This window comes from Mobula hypostoma, chromosome 18 (genome assembly GCF_963921235.1).
Source record: "Mobula hypostoma chromosome 18, sMobHyp1.1, whole genome shotgun sequence".
Taxonomy (NCBI): Eukaryota; Metazoa; Chordata; class Chondrichthyes; order Myliobatiformes; family Myliobatidae; genus Mobula; species Mobula hypostoma.
The window spans coordinates 49,164,611-49,180,704 of record NC_086114.1 but is presented as its reverse complement, the minus strand read 5'-3'; the positions used below and the strand labels follow the sequence as shown (position 1 = coordinate 49,180,704).

Genomic DNA, 16,094 nt, shown 5'->3' with positions numbered 1-16,094 from the left:
AATGAGTCCATGCCGACTATCAATCACCCATTAAACATACTTTCATCCCATTCTTACTTTCCTCGAATTCTCATCAGCTCCAGATTCTATCACTCACCAATTCACAAGGGGCAATTAACCTGATAAACCTTGTGTGGAACGTGGGTTGATATGGGAGCACCTGGAGGAAACCCAAATGGTTACAAGAACATACAAACTCCACACAGACAGTACCCAGCGTTATGATTGAACCCAGGTCTTCACCAGCGGCACCATTGTGCCACCCATTCTACATCATAATTTAAAAAATACATCCAGTATTTCAGTCAGGTTTATTATCATCGACTTGTCGTTTTGCGGCAACAATACAGTGCAAGACTGAAAATTAAAGTAAGTTACAAAAATAAAAAGAGTAAAAACAAAAGGATTAATGAGGTAGAGTTCATGGGTTCATGAACCATTCAGAAGCCTGTTGGTGGAAGGGAAGAAGCTGTTTCAAATTTGTTCAGTGTTGGTCTGCAGGTTCCTGTATCATCTTCCTATTGGTGGTAATGAGAAGAGAGAGTCAGAGATATTCACTATCACCCAGTCCCCTGAGTGATTTGACACATGGCCATAGCTGGAAGGTGGGTTAAGCCTTTTGCCAAAGGAAGTGCGACCAGGGGTGGGGCTTTTGATGTCTGGCTGTTGGCAAGGTCAGGCAACTGTCCTGATGGTGGACAGTTGTGCCATTAACTTTGCTCAAGGTACAGAACACTAAAGGGTGGATTTAGGGAAGGTGTCACTCTTGGCTGAGGAGTCTAGAACCAGGAGCCACACATGCAGCCGTGCACTGCTGCCTATTAGCACCTGAGACCCAGGTTCACTCCTGGAATCTTCACATTCTCCCTGTGATGAAGTGAGTTTCCAGCTTATCTTACTCTCCCCCTCACTATGGATCTGCAAGTTTTTTTTTCTTTTCCATCTCCCTTTTCATATTTATGTTTCATAACAATGTAGAAGGTCGTCATCTTTATCGAGTTTAGCCAGCACTCAGGCCAATCTCATCCCCGCCTCTCCCACCTAATTCCTTCTAACTTGTTCTCTCTCATATTCCCATAAACATCCCATTGATTTTTCTATCATTCTCTCAAACTGGGAGTGATGTACAGCAGATGATTAACATACCAACCTTCAAGAGTTTCGTCTGTGGGAGGGAATCAGAGTAGAGATAACATGCAAACTCCACACAGTATTGAAGGTGTTGGGGATGTGAGGTAACTGTACTGCCAGCATGCTGCTTGCTATGTTAAACACCAGAGCTGTCTCCTTCTCCACTGCTCCGGACCCTAACAACTAGCTTACATGAAATGATGTTTCTCAGAAAAATAATTTCTTTGCGAGAATAAGATTGGGACTTCCATGATGCTTCTTGCATTTAATGAAATTTATCAGTGGATATTTGGCTCAGAGGTCACTTGCAAAACAGCACTGGATCTGATTTTGGGGAAAAAAAACTGCTGATGCCATGAAATTTCTGAACCATACCAGATTGATAGCAAGAGCTGGCAGCTATGCGTGCAGCCAATTGATCATGTGGTGAACTGATTGGGACTCCCAAGAGTGGGCTTTTGTGCGTGCATGTTTTCATTTTGGTGGGCCTGGTTCCTAGCTCCCACACTGTAAGAATGATAGAAAAATCAATGGGATGTTTATGGGAATATGTACTGTTACTAGCATGACTCTGTAAAAACATTTAATCATACTACTCTGTTGTTGTTCTTGCTTCGCGCATATGTAACAATGTTTTGCAGAATCTAAGCTGGTTTTACTTAACCAACACTTTTTTGAAGTTCTGCTAAATCTACTGAGTCATCGCAGTGTGGTCAGTTTGTTTCATTTCTATTTGGTCAGGAATTATAACATGATAAGAACGTAAGCCCATTGAATCTGCTCCACCATTCAATTATGGCTGATCCTTTTTTTCGCTAACCTTTGATGCCGTGACCAATCAAGAACCTCTCAATCTTCACCTTAAATACACCCAGCCACCTGACCTCCACAGCGGCCTGTGGTAACACATTCCACAAATTGACCACTCTCTGGCTAAAGAAATCTCTCTGCATCTCTGTTTTAAATGGATGTCCCTGTATCCTGAGGCTGTGCCCTCTTGTCCTAGATTCCCCAACTATGGAAACATCCTTTCCACGTTTTCTCTGTCTAGGCCTTTCAATATTCGAAGGTTTCAATAAGATCTCCCCTCATCTTTCTAATCTCCAGCGAGTACAGGTCCAGAGTCATCAAGCGTTCCTCATGTGATAAGCTTTTCATTCCCGGAACCATTCTTGTTAACCTCCTCTGAACCCTCTCCAATGCCAGCGCATCTTTTCTAAGATGAGGGGCTCAAAACTGTTCACAATACACCGGTGAGGCCTTACCAGTGCCTTATAAGGCCTCAGCATCACATCCCAGCTCTTATATTCTTGACCTCTGAATGAATGCGAACATTGTATTTACCTTCCTCACTTACTCTACCTGCAAGTTAACCTTTTGAGTGTTCTGCACAAGGACTCCCAAGTCCCTTTGCATCTCAGATTTTTGGATTTTCTCCCCATTTAGTCCATTAGTTCATTCTCCCCATTAGTCTGCACATTTACTTCTACGACCAAAATGCATGATAATGCATTTTCCTACATTGAAATTCATTTGCCACTCTCTTGCCCATTCTCCTTATCTGTCTAAGTTCTTCTGGAGCCTTCCTGTTTCCTCAATACTACTTGCCCTTCCACTAAGCTTGGTATCATCTGCAAACTTGTCAACAAAGTCATCTATTCCATTACTTAAATCATTGATATACAGCCTAGAAACAAGTGGTCCCAAACCAATCCCTGCGGAACACCATTAGTCATTGGCAGCTAACCAGAAAAGGATCCTTTTATTCCTACTTGTTGCCTCCTACCAGTTAGCCAAAGCTCTAACCATGCTAGTACCTTTCCTGTAATACCATGGACTCTGATTTTGGTAAGCAGCCTCATGTGTGGCACCTTGTCAAGGGCCTTCTGAAAATCCAAATATGCAACATCTACTGAATCCCCTTTATCCACCCTACTTGTAATCTCAATGAGTGCCAACAGATTCATTAGGCAAGATTTTCCCTTAAGGAAACCATGTGGACTTTGTCCTATCTTGACCTGAGTCACCAAGTACTTCATAACCTCATCCTTAACAATAGACTCCAAAATTTTTCCAACCACTGAGGTCAGGCTAACTGGTCTATAATTAACTTCCTGCTGCCTCCCTCCTTTCTTAAAGAGTGGAGTAACCATAGAACCATAGAAACTACAGCACAGAAACAGGCCCTTTGGCCCTTCTTGGCTGTGCTGAACCATTTTCTGCCTAGTCCCACTGACCTGCACACGGACCATATCCCTCCATACACCTCCCATCCATGTATCTGTCCAATTTATTCTTAAATGTTAAAAAAGAACCCGCATTCACCACCTCGTCTGGCAACTCATTCCATACTCCTACCACTCTCGTGTGAAGAAGCCCCCCCTAATGTTCCCTTTAATCTTTTCCCCCCTCACCCTTAACCCATGTCCTCTGGTTTTTTTCTCCCCTTGCCTCAGTGGAAAAAGCCTGCTTGCATTCACTCTATCTATACCCATCATAATTTTATATACCTCTATCAAATCTCCCCTCATTCTTCTACACTCCAGGGAATAAAGTCCTAGCCTATTCAACCTTTCTCTGTAACTGAGTTTCTCAAGTCTCGGCAACATCCTTGTAAACCTTCTCTGCACTCTTTCAACCTTATTTATATCCTTCCTGTAATTTGGTGACCAAAACTGAACACAGTACTCCAGATTCGGCCTCACCAATGCCTTATACAACCTCATCATAACATTCCAGCTCTTATACTCAATACTTTGATTAATAAAGGCCAATGTACCAAAAGCTCTCTTTACGACCCTATCTACCTGTGACGACACTTTTAGGGAATTTTGTATCTGTATTCCCAGATCCCTCTGTTCCACTGCACTCCTCAGTGCCTTACCATTAACCCTGTATGTTCTACGTTAGTTTGTCCTTTCAACGTGCTATACCTCACACTTGTCAGTATTAAACTCCATCTGCCATTTTTCAGCCCATTTTTCCAGCTGCTCCAAGTCCCTCTGCAGACTCTGAAAACCTTCCTCACTGTCTACTACACCTCCAATCTTTGTATCATCAGCAAACTTGCTGATCCAATTTACCACATTATCATCCAGATCATTGATATAGATGACAAATAACAATGGACCCAGCACTGATCCCTGTGGCACACCACTAGTCACAGGCCTCCACTCAGAGAAGCAATTCTCTACCACCACTCTCTGGCTTCTTCCATCGAGCCAATGTCTAATCCAATTTACCACCTCTCCATGTATACCTAGCGACTGAATTTTCCTAACTAACCTCCCATGCGGGACCTTGTCAAAGGCCTTACTGAAGTCCATGTAGACAATATCCACTGCCTTCCCTTCATCCACTTTCCTGGTAACCTCCTCGAAAAACTCCAATAGATTGGTCAAACATGACCTACCACGCACAAAGCCATGTTGACTCTCCCTACTAAGCCCCTGTCTATCCAAATGCTTGTAGATTCTGTCTCTTAGTACTCCCTCCAATAACTTACCTACTACTGACGTTAAACTCACTGGCCTATAATTTCCCGGATTACTTTTCGATCCTTTTTTAAACAACGGAACAACATGAGCCACTCTCCAATCCTCCGGCACTTCACCCGTAGACAGCGACATTTTAAATATTCCTGCCAGGGCCCCCGCAATTTCAACACTAGTCTCCTTCAAGGTCCGAGGGAACACTCTGTCAGGTCCCGGGGATTTATCCACTTTAATTTTCCTCAAGACAGCAAGCACCTCCTCCTTTTCAATCTGTACAATTTCCATGGTCTCACTACTTGATTCCCTCAATTCCATAGATTTCATGCCAGCTTCCTTAGTAAATACAGACGCAAAAAACCTATTTAAGATCTCCCCCATTTCCTTTGGTTCCGCACAAAGCCGACCACTCTGATCTTCAAGAGGACCAATTTTATCCCTTACAATCCTTTTGCTCTTAATATACTTGTAAAAGCTCTTTGGATTATCCTTCACTTTGACTGCCAAGGCAACCTCATGTCTTCTTTTAGCCCTCCTGATTTCTTTCTTAAGTATTTTCTTGCACTTCGTATACTCCTCAAGCACCTGATTTACCCCCTGTTTCCTATACATTTCATACAACTCCCTCTTCTTCTTTAGCAGAGTTGCAATATCCCTTGAGAACCAAGGTTCCTTATTCCTATTCAATTTGCCTTTAATCCTGACAGGAACGTACAAACTCTGCACTCTCAAAATTTCCCCTTTGAAGGCTTCCCACCTACCGATCACATCTTTGTCAGAGAGTAACCTGTCCCAATCCACGCTTTTTAGATCCTTTCTCATTTTTTCAAATTTGGCCTTCTTCCAGTTCAGAACCTCAACCCTAGGACCAGATCTATCCTTGTCCATGATCAAGTTGAAACTAATGGTGTTATGATCACTGGAACCAAAGTGCTCCCCTGCACAGACTTCTGTCACTTGCCCTAATTCATTTCCTAACATGAGATCCATTATTGCATCCCCTCTAGTTGGTCCCTCTATATATTGATTTAGAAAACTTTCCTGAACACATTTTACAAGCTCTAAACCACCTAGACCCCTAACAGTATGGGAGTCCCAATCAATGTATGGAAAATTAAAATCCCCTACCACCAAAACTTTATGTTTCCTGCAGTTGCCTGCTATCTCTCTGCAGATTTGCTCTTCCAAGTCTCGTTGACTATTGGGTGGTCTGTAATACAATCCCACTAACGTGGCCATACCTTTCCTGTTTCTCAGCTCCACCCATAAGGACTCAGTAGACAAGCCCTCTAATCTGTCCTGCCTGAGCACTGCTGTAATATTTTCCCTAACAAGCAATGCTACTCCCCCACCTTTCATTCCTCTGCCTCGATCACATCTGAAACATCGGAACCCTGGAATATTAAGCTGCCAGTCCTGCCCCTCCTGTAGCCAAGTTTCACTAATTGCTACAACATCATAATTCCACGTGTCAATCCACGCCCTCAACTCATCCGCCTTCCCCTCAATACTCCTAGCATTGAAATATATACACCTCAGAAGATTTTTACCACCACTCGCAACCTTTCTATCAGCGGACAACATACATCAAAGTTGCTGGTGAACGCAGCAGGCCAAGCAGCATCTATAGGAAGAGGCGCAGTCGACGTTTCAGGCCGAGACCCTTCGTCCTGAAACGTCGACTGCGCCTCTTCCTATAGATGCTGCTTGGCCTGCTGCGTTCACCAGCAACTTTGATGTATGTTGCTTGAATTTCCAGCATCTGCAGAATTCCTGTTGTTTGCTTTCTATCAGCGGATTTGCTTAAACTTTCAACATCATTTATTTTCACCCCAGCCACACTGTCAGCTCTGGCACTCTGGTTCCCATCCCCCTGCAAATCTAGTTTAAAACCTCCCCAATAGTACTAACAAACCTCCCTGAAAGGATATTGGTCCCCCTGTGGTTCAAGTGTAACCCGTCTCTCTTGTACAGGTCCCACCTGCCCCAGAAGAAGTCCCAATGTTCCTGAAATCTGAAACCCTGCCCCCTACACCAGTTCCTCAGCCACCTGTTCCTCCTCCAGAGCATCCTATTCCTACCCTCACTGGCACCTAGCACAGGTAGCAATCCTGAGATTACCACCCTTGAGGTCCTGCTTTTCAACTTCCTACCAAGCTCTCTATACTCACTGTCCAGGACCTCTTCACTCTTCCTTGCTATGTCATTGGTAGCGATGTGCACCACGACATCTGGCTGGTCACCCTCCCACTTCAGAATGTCATGCAATCGATCAGAGACATCTTTGACCCTAGCACCTGGGAGGCAACAAATCATCCTGGATTCTCTGTCACGACCACAGAACCTCCTATCTGCACCTCTAACTATCGAGTCCCCTATCACTACCGCTCTCCTGTTTTTCCCCCCTCCCTTCTGCACTGCAGAGCCAGACTCAGTGCCAGAGATCCGGCTACTGCAGCTAGTCCCAGGTAAGTCATCCCCCCCAACAGTAACCAATGCGGTATACTTGTTGTTGAGGGGAATGGCCACAGGGGAACCCTGCTCTGCCTGCCCTTTCCTCTTCCCTCGCCTGACAGTGACCCAATTTCCTGTCCTCTGCTCCTTTGGCGTAACTACCTCCCTGTAGCTACGATCTATAATCTCCTCATTCTCCCGAATGATCCGCAGAGCATCCAGCTCCTGCTCCAGTTCCCTAACGCGGTTTGTCAGGAGCTGCAGCTGGATGCACTTCTTGCAGGTGTCGTTGTCAGGGACACCGGAGGGCTCCCTGACTTCCCACATCCTGCAAGAGGAGCATTCCAACATCCTGCCTGGCATTCTCACTGCACTAAACAATCTGAACAAAAAACTTACCGGAACCTACCCTGGCCTTTGCCTGTTCTCACCGAAGCCTGTTTGAGCCAAAGCTGTCCCGCTCTGACTCAGTCCGCTCTGACTCAGTCCACTCCGACGATGGCTGCTACAACGATGGCCGCTGTATATGGTGGTCTGCTTTTTAAACCTTGGCGCGCTACGTCACGCGCCTGCGCAGTGCAGACCCTTCTCCCCGAGCAGTGTTTAAAAAAAAAACAACTTTTTCTACCCGATTTCTTCACTCCTTCTTAGCTGCTTGCTTCGACTGAAACAAGAACCGTTGAAAATTTCTCTTTTTAAACCTTGGCGCGCTACATCACGCGCCTGCGCAGTGCAGACCCTTCTCCCCGAGCAGTGTTTAAAAAAAAAAGACTTTTTCTACCCGATTTCTTCACTGCTTCTCAGCTGCTTGCTTCGACTGAACCTTTGCAATTTTCCGGTCCTCCAGACCCATGCCAGAGTCAAATGATTCTTGAAAGGTCTTTACAGATGCCTGCACAATCTCTACCGCTACCCTTTTCAGAACCCTATGGTGCAGTTCATCTGGTCCAGGTGACTTATGTACCTTTAGATCTTTTAGCATTTTGAGCAACTTCTCCCTTGTAATAGTAATTGCACTCATTTATCTTCCCCCACACCCTTCAGCACCTGGCACCCTGCTAGTGTTTTCCACAATGCAGACTGATGCAAAATACTCATTTAGTTCATCTGCCATCTTTGTGTCTCCCATTATTATTTCTGTAACCTCATTTTCTAGCAGTCCTATATCCAGTCTCATCTCTCTTTTATTTTTTACATTCTTGAAAATGTTTTTTTCTATCCAACTAATATTGTTTGCTATCTTGCTTTAATATTTCATCCTTTCCCTCCTAATGATTCTTTTAGTTGCTTTCTGTAGGTTTTTAAAAGCTTCCTAATCCTCTGTCTTCCTGCTAATTTTTGCTTTGTTGTATGTCCTCCCTTTTGCTTTTCCATTGGCTTTGACTTCTCTTGTCAGCCACAGTTGTACAATTTTGCCATTTGAGTATTTCTTTGTTTTTGGAATACATCTATCCTGCACTTCCCTGATTTTTCCCAGAAAATCAAGCCATTGCTGTTCTGCTGTCATCCCTGCCAGCATCTCCTTCCAAATTATTTTGGCCAACTCCTGTCTCATGCCACTGTAATTTCCTTTATTCCACTGAAATACTGCTACGTCAGACCTTTGCTTTCTCCCTATCAAATTTCAAGTTGAACTCAATCATACAGTGACCACTGCCTCCTAAGGGTTCCTTTAGCTTAAACTCCCAAGTCATTCTAGTTCATTACATAACACCCACTCCAGTATAGCTGATCTCCTAGTGGGCTCAGTGACAAACTGCTCTAAAAAGCCATCTCATAGGCAATCAACAAATTCACTCTTTTGAAATCCATTTCCAACCTGATTTTCCCAATCTACTTGCATGTTAAAATGTCCCGTGACTATCATAGCATTGCCCTTTTGATGCGCTTTTTCTATTTCCTGTTATAATCTGTAGTCCACTTCCCAGCTACTGTTTGGAGTCCTGCCATCATGGTCCTTTTACCCTTGCAGTTTCGTAACGCAATCCACAAGGATTCAACATCTTCTGATCCTATGCCACATCTTTATACAGATTTGATGCCATTCTTTACCAGCAGAGCCACAGCATCCCCTCTGCCTACCTTCCTATCCCTCCAAGACAATGTGTAACCTTGGACATTCAGCTCCCAATTACAGCTATCCTTCAGCCATGATTCAGTGATTGCCACAACATCATACCTGACAATCTGTAATAGTGCAACAAGATCATCCACCTTATTTTTTATACTCCGTGCATTGAAATATAACATTTTGAGTATTGTATTTGCTATCCTTTTTGATTCTGCATCCCTAATGTGCTGATACTCACCCTGCTGGCTGCAGTTTTGTCCATTCATCTCCCTGCCCTTCCTGACAATCTGACTGTACACTATCTTTGCTTTATTACCATCTGTCCTATCCTGACTCCCTTCACTCTGGTTCCCATCCCCCTGCCAAATTAGTTTAAAGCATCCCTACAGCTCTAACCAACCTCCTCACGAGAATATTGGTCCCCGTTGGGTTTAGCTCATTTTTGTACAGGTCATACATCTCCAGAATAGATCCCAGGATCCAAGAACCTGAAGCCCTTTCCCCTGCACCAGCTGCTCAGCCACGCATTCATCTGTTAAATCATCCTATTTCTACCCTCACTGGCACATGGTACAGGTAGCAATCCAGAAATTACTACCCTGGAGGTCCTGCTTCTCAGGTTTCTGCCTGCTTAGCTCTCTAAATTTTCCTTCCTCTTCTCCCTCTTTCCCTTCTGAACCAAGGACCCATGCTCAGTGCCAAAATTGCAATATGAAGTCACAAGAACCAAATTCTATGCCGGCTGCCAAATTTCCACTAAATTCAGGAGGCTTTCAGACTTTCAACAGGTAATACAGGTAATACTGACAGCACAGTTAACCCCTTGACCAACAGACAAACGTCCCTGGTCAGAATGGGTGCATTTGAAGGATGGAAAATAATTTAATCTCGTTACTTTTAGATATTACACTCAATGGCCACTTTATGGGGTACACTTGCTCGTTAATGCAAATATCTAATCAGCCAATCATGTGGCAGCAACCCCATGCATAATAGCCTGCAGAGGTTCAGTTGTTGTTCAGACCAAACATCAGAATGGGGAAGAAATTTGATCTAAGTGGCTTTGACTGTGGAATGATTTCTTCTTTTCAAACCATTCTGTTGTTGATTTACTTTTGTCTTTCGGATTATTTTCTTGTTGCATTACCCAACTTCTATTATGCTGCTACCTTGAGATTCTCCTGTAAAATGTCTTGATGCAATTTTGAATTAATTGTTCCCTCAATGATTGCAGGTTGTCCAGGCCTTGAAGCAGTAAAGCAGCCACAAACCATGGTGTTCCTTCCACCATGCTTCACAGTTGGGATGAGGTTCTGGTGTTGGTGTTGGTTTTTCCTCCAAACATAGCAATGTGCATTTCTGCCAAAAAGTTCAAATTTTGTCTCATCTGTCCAAGGAAAATTGTCCTAGAAGCATTTTAGAACATCCAGGTGGTCTTTTGCAAACTTGAGATGTGCAGCTGTGTTTTTCTTGGGAAGCAGTGGTTTCCTTTGTGGTGTCATTCCATGAACACCATTCTTGTTCAGTGTTTTTCTTATAGTGGACACATGAACAGAGGCTTTAGCAAGTTTAGAGATTTCTGCAGGTCTTTTGCTGTTACCCTTGGGTTCTTTTTCACCTTCTTTAGCATTGCACATTGTGCTCTTAGTGTGATCTTTGCAGGATGCCTACTCCCAGAGAGAGCAGCAATAACACTGAGTTTCCTCCATTTGTAGACAGTTTCTCTTACTCTGGACTAATGAATACTCAGGTTTGTAGAAATGGTTTTGTAGCCTTTTCCAGCTTCATACATGTCTACAATTCCTCTTTTACGCTCCTCTGAACGTTGTTTTGATTGAGGCATGGTGTACATAAATAGATCCTTCTTGGGAAAGCAGGCTCTGTCAGTAACCTGACTTTGTGTGTCTTTTTTATAGGGCAGGTCACCTCTACAACCCACACATCCAATCTCATCTCATTGATTAGAACACTTGACTCCAAGTAGCTATTGTAGCCCTGAGCTTCACATACTGTACTTTTTCCAAAGTACATGTAATATTAGATCATTTTTCTTAATAAATAAGTGGATAAGTATAATGTAATTTTGTGTTATTTAATTAGGTTTTCTTTATCTAGTTTTAGGACTTTTGTGAAGATCTGATCATATTGTAGGTCATATTTATGTAGAAATAGAGAAAATTCTACAGCGTTCACAAACTTTTTAGTACCACTGTAAGCACTGAAGGAAAAGCGGGTCTGGGAGGTCAATGGACAGCCAACATTTTGGATTGAGATCCTTCATCCTCCAGCAGTTTTTTTTCTGCTCCATATTCCGGCGTCTGTATTCTCTTGTATTTCCAGTCATTTCTCTTTCTCAGTTCTGATGAATGGTCTGGGATTTCAAACGTTAATTGTTTCTTCCCCCCACTGCTGCTCAACCTGGGATTGTTTTGACGAGCACCTTCGCTCTGTCTGCCGCAAAAGGTAGGATCTCCCTGTGTCTTCACATTGCCATGTCTGTCCATGGCCTCCTCTAGTGTCTTGATTAGGCTAAACTCAGGGTGGAGGAGCAACACCTCACATTTCATCTTGGCAACAACATCTTCTGGTAATTTCACCCTCTCCCTCCTTCCCTCCTTTTTCATTCATCATTCAGGTTACCCTCTCATCCCTTAGTTACACCTTTTTTTATGCCTTTGCCAGAAGTTGAACTTGTCACGGGAAAATGTAAATCACTTTGAGCACCCATGTGATAGCTAAGATAGTGTAAATGGATCTAGAAGATCAGATGAGGATGAAAAAATAGGACCTTACTTAGTGGGCTACAATCAGATGTGGCCACAATGTTTCTTAAAATTGCATGTAATTTTGTCACTGCCCAGAGAAAGCAATGCCAACAATGAGCATGACCAGAGTAACTCTTTCTGGGAATCCTAGGATGTGCCAAATGACTAGTTTTCTTCCTCAAAAGATCCCCTTTTTTTGGAAATTTTAAGTATCATGTTAGTTTGAGAGAGAAAAACAAATGACTTTTGCTTTCCCTTCTGGTATCAGTCTTCAATCTGCCTGCCACGGTTGGGGCCTGATACCCTCTTGTGCACTGCCAGTAATGGCCTTCCCAGCTCTGTGGCATGAATAGCCATTAGATGCTGTGTTGCCTCAGAACAAGCACACTTTTGGAATGTGGGAGGAAATCCACACTGTCACAGGGAGAACTTGCAAACTCCACAGAGGTAGAACCGGATGTTGGCTTTGAACCTGCATCTCTGGCTCTCCAAAGCAGTGGCTGTACTAGCCGAGACAGTGGGCAGTGTATTGCTCCAGGGTCCCGATTCAATCCCAGCAAGGGCTGTCTGTGTGGAGCTCGGACATGAGTTTGGGCTTGAATCTGGGTTCCTGGAACCAGGACCGAGTTGTGAGCCGCTTCATCACAATCCCTACCGCTGATGTTATTGCTGATTTTCCACTCTTCCCTTGACCACTCTGAGTTTCCTCCAGATGCTCAGGTTCCCTTCCAAATCATGAAGATGTGTGATTGCAAAGTTAATTGACCTCTGTAAATGACTCCTGCTGTAGGATGTCAGGAATTGAGACAAGAGAGGAAAGCTTATTGGGGATGAGTTCTTACACACGAAGACTCTTAAGCAACCAATATGACTGCTGTAAGAGCTGGCATGGACGAGAGGGGCTGAATGGCTTCCTCCCATGTCTTAATAAAATACCAGAGATATTAGCACAAGGATGGATCAAGTTCAGATGTCACTATTTCCCAATATTCCCAGGAACATAGCATTTAGTGCAACACTCTACAATGCCAGCTGGAAAATCAGGGTTCAATTCCTGCCGCTGTCTGTAAGAAGTTTGGTTGTTTTCCTTGTGATCACATGGGTTACATCTTGATGCTCTGGTTCCCTGTCACATTCCAAAGGTGTCCGGTTCGGGTTCATTAGTTCTGGGCATGCTATGTTGATACCGGACGCATAGCAACACTTGTGGGCTGTCTTCAGCTCATCCCCAACACAAGCAGTGTGTTTCACTATATATTTCAATGTACATGTGATAATTCAAACTAATCTTCATCTCCTCAATGAGAACTGAAGATTGTGTGACTTTCAAGTCTGATACTTCAAATAAACATCGACTATTCATTTCCCTTCATAGATGCTGATTTCCTCCAGTGTCTTGTGTGTTACTTCAAGTAAATAATTTGCAGTTCATCTACCTGTATAATTGATACCAAACGCGAGTTGTGGTGTGATGGTGAATTAATCTCACTTGTGCTCCTTTTCCTTTTTGTACTGTAATACATACTTCTGTATTGAAGTTTCTGACCATTATTACAAATTCTCTTGGATCCTGAAGGGAATCGTGACATCATGGCAAAAGCATCTCCTCCACAATCTCCATCAGCACAGGAGCAGCACAGGGATGTGTACTTAGCCCCCTGCTCTACTCACTTTACACCTATGGCTAAGCACATCTCCAATGCCATGTCCTAGTTTGCTGATGACACACTGTTTTGGGCTGTGTCAAAGGTGGTGATGAGATAGCATACAGGAGCGAGATTGCAAACTTGCCTGAGTGGTGTCATAACAACAACCTCTCTCTCAATGTCAGTAAGACCAAGGAACTGATAGTAGACTTCAGGAGAAGGAAACTAGAGGTTCATAAGCTATGATCATTGGAGGATCAGAGGTGGAAAGAGTCAGTAACTTTAAGTTCCTTGGTGTCAGTATCTCAGAAGATCTGTTCTGGACCCACCAGATAAGTATAATCATGAAGAAAGCATGACAGCGCGTCTACTTCCTCAGGAGTCTGTGGAGATTTGGCATGTCATCAAAAATCTTGGCAAACTTCGATAGATGTGTGGTGGAAAGTGTACTGACTGGCGTCATTGTGGCCTGGTTTGGGAACATCAATGCCTTTGAGAGGAAAATCCTATAAAAAGTAGTGGATTCAGCTTAGTACATCACAGGTAAAACCCTCCCAACCATTGAGGTGCCATAAAAAAGCAGCATCCATCATCAAAGATCCTCCACCCAGGCCATGGTCTTTTCTCGCTGCTGCCATCAAGTAAAAGGTACAAGAGCCTCAGGACTTGCACCATCATGTTCAAGAACAGTTACTACCCCTCAAATATCAGGCTGTTGAACAAAAGGGGATAACTATACCTATTTAAGGACGCTTTTACCTTGTTACTTAATTCTTGTTATTTATTGCTATTTATTTATTGTATGTATTTATGCAGTTTGTTTACAGTTCACAGTTCCTGATATTTACAGTTTACAGATCCTGTTTACATTTATTGTTCTATAGATTTGCTAAGTAAGCCCACAGAAAAAGAATCTCAGGTTTGTATGTGGTGACATGTATGTACTCTGATTTTACTTTGGACTTTGAACTTTGAACATTTTAAAAGCATCTGAGTTTCTGTAAACATGGCATTTCATTGGAGCCTCTGTCTGAAATTTTATTTCAGCAGTTTGGGAATTGTTTATAGGGACAGTCAGTGGGATAGAACTTACTGATTTGGATCAGAGTTACGTTGCATATTTCAAGTTCAAATTTTAAAGTAAGTTTATTAGATTATATTAGATTATGAGGACACTCAGCCCTCATTTATTGTCATTCAGAAATGCATGCATGCATTAAGAAATGATACAATGTTCCTCCAGAGTGATATCACAAAAAAAAGACAAACCAAATGTTATGTACCCCGTAACTGGGTTGCCAAACCAGCAGAAATGGATCACTCAGTTGGAGTCTGGATTACTAGAACTAAGAAAGTTTTATAAAAGAAACAAGCAACACAGTAATTGAAAGGATAATAAATGCAACAGTTCAGCAATGATAAACACACATGTGCACAGAATTAAGATAACAGGATCAATCAAGCTCTATCGTTGTCTAGGGGCAAATGACCAGTTTCAAAGTGACGCAAAGTTCAGTTCAGTTCGCAGTAATCGTTGCCAAGGCAATGGACAACGTGGGGGGAGAGAGAGAGAGAGAGAGAACGAGAACGACTGATCATTCAGAACGGCTTCCACTCACAGACCTGCGATATTGCTCACAAGCAGCTTTTGGGCGAGTCCTTTGTGATGTCACCTGGGGTCACCGGCTGTGACCCCTCCTCCAGATGCGGTCGATCCTCTGCAGTGAACCCGGCACCCAAGCAAGGGCGGACACACACCGGGTTCCCGCTGATCGTACCTTTCCACCCTGTGCATTTAAGGCTGATCCCCCGATCAGCCGTCCAAGAGCTGTCCACCGACTTGTGAGAGGCGCATCGCTTCCAGGGTCTCGTTACCTCGGGGTGTCGTCTGTGTCCTGCCTTAGCGAACCTGTCCCTTTTTATCCCCCTGCTGGGGTATCGCCTGTCCATCACTTCAAACAGTTCAGGGTTCAAAGGGGGAGCCGCTCTAGACAGCTCTCTCTCCCGTCCCTTCATTACACATCTCCAGATCACCTGTTCATCACTTCAAATGGTTCAGGGTTCAAAGGGGGAGCCGCTCTTGACAATACCCAGACTGATGGCTCCTTCATTAACACCTCCAAATGCTGCTTCATTGTGTGCCTTATCTCTCCCTCCCCTGAGGACAGGTGGCAGACCACTGCTGATGCCACTGGTGCAAGCCCAGGCCAGCAAACATCTTAATTTATGTGTATTCTCATCACACAAAGACTAACACTGACAAGACCATAAATTATAACATATAGTTACAGCAGTGCAAAGCAATACCATAATTTGATAAAGAGCAGACCATGGGAAGGGTAAAAAAAAAGTCTCAAAGTTCTGATCGACCCCCGATAGTCCATGATAGCAGGCGGCAGAAGGGAGAAACTCTCTCTGCCTTAAACCTCCAGGCACCGACAACTGTTGATGCATTGGAAGCACCTGACCACAGCCGACTCTGAGTCCGTCCGAAAACTTTGAGCCTCCGACCAGCCCTTTGACACCGAGCACCGGG

The 16,094-nt window shown here is 43.7% G+C and overlaps 1 protein-coding gene across 4 annotated transcripts in view; it reads left to right on the top strand.

Moving 5' to 3' along the window:
* Nucleotides 1-16,094, top strand: part of cd276 (CD276 molecule) — a 461,861-nt gene that overhangs the window by 17,170 nt on the left and 428,597 nt on the right. The window lies entirely within an intron of this gene.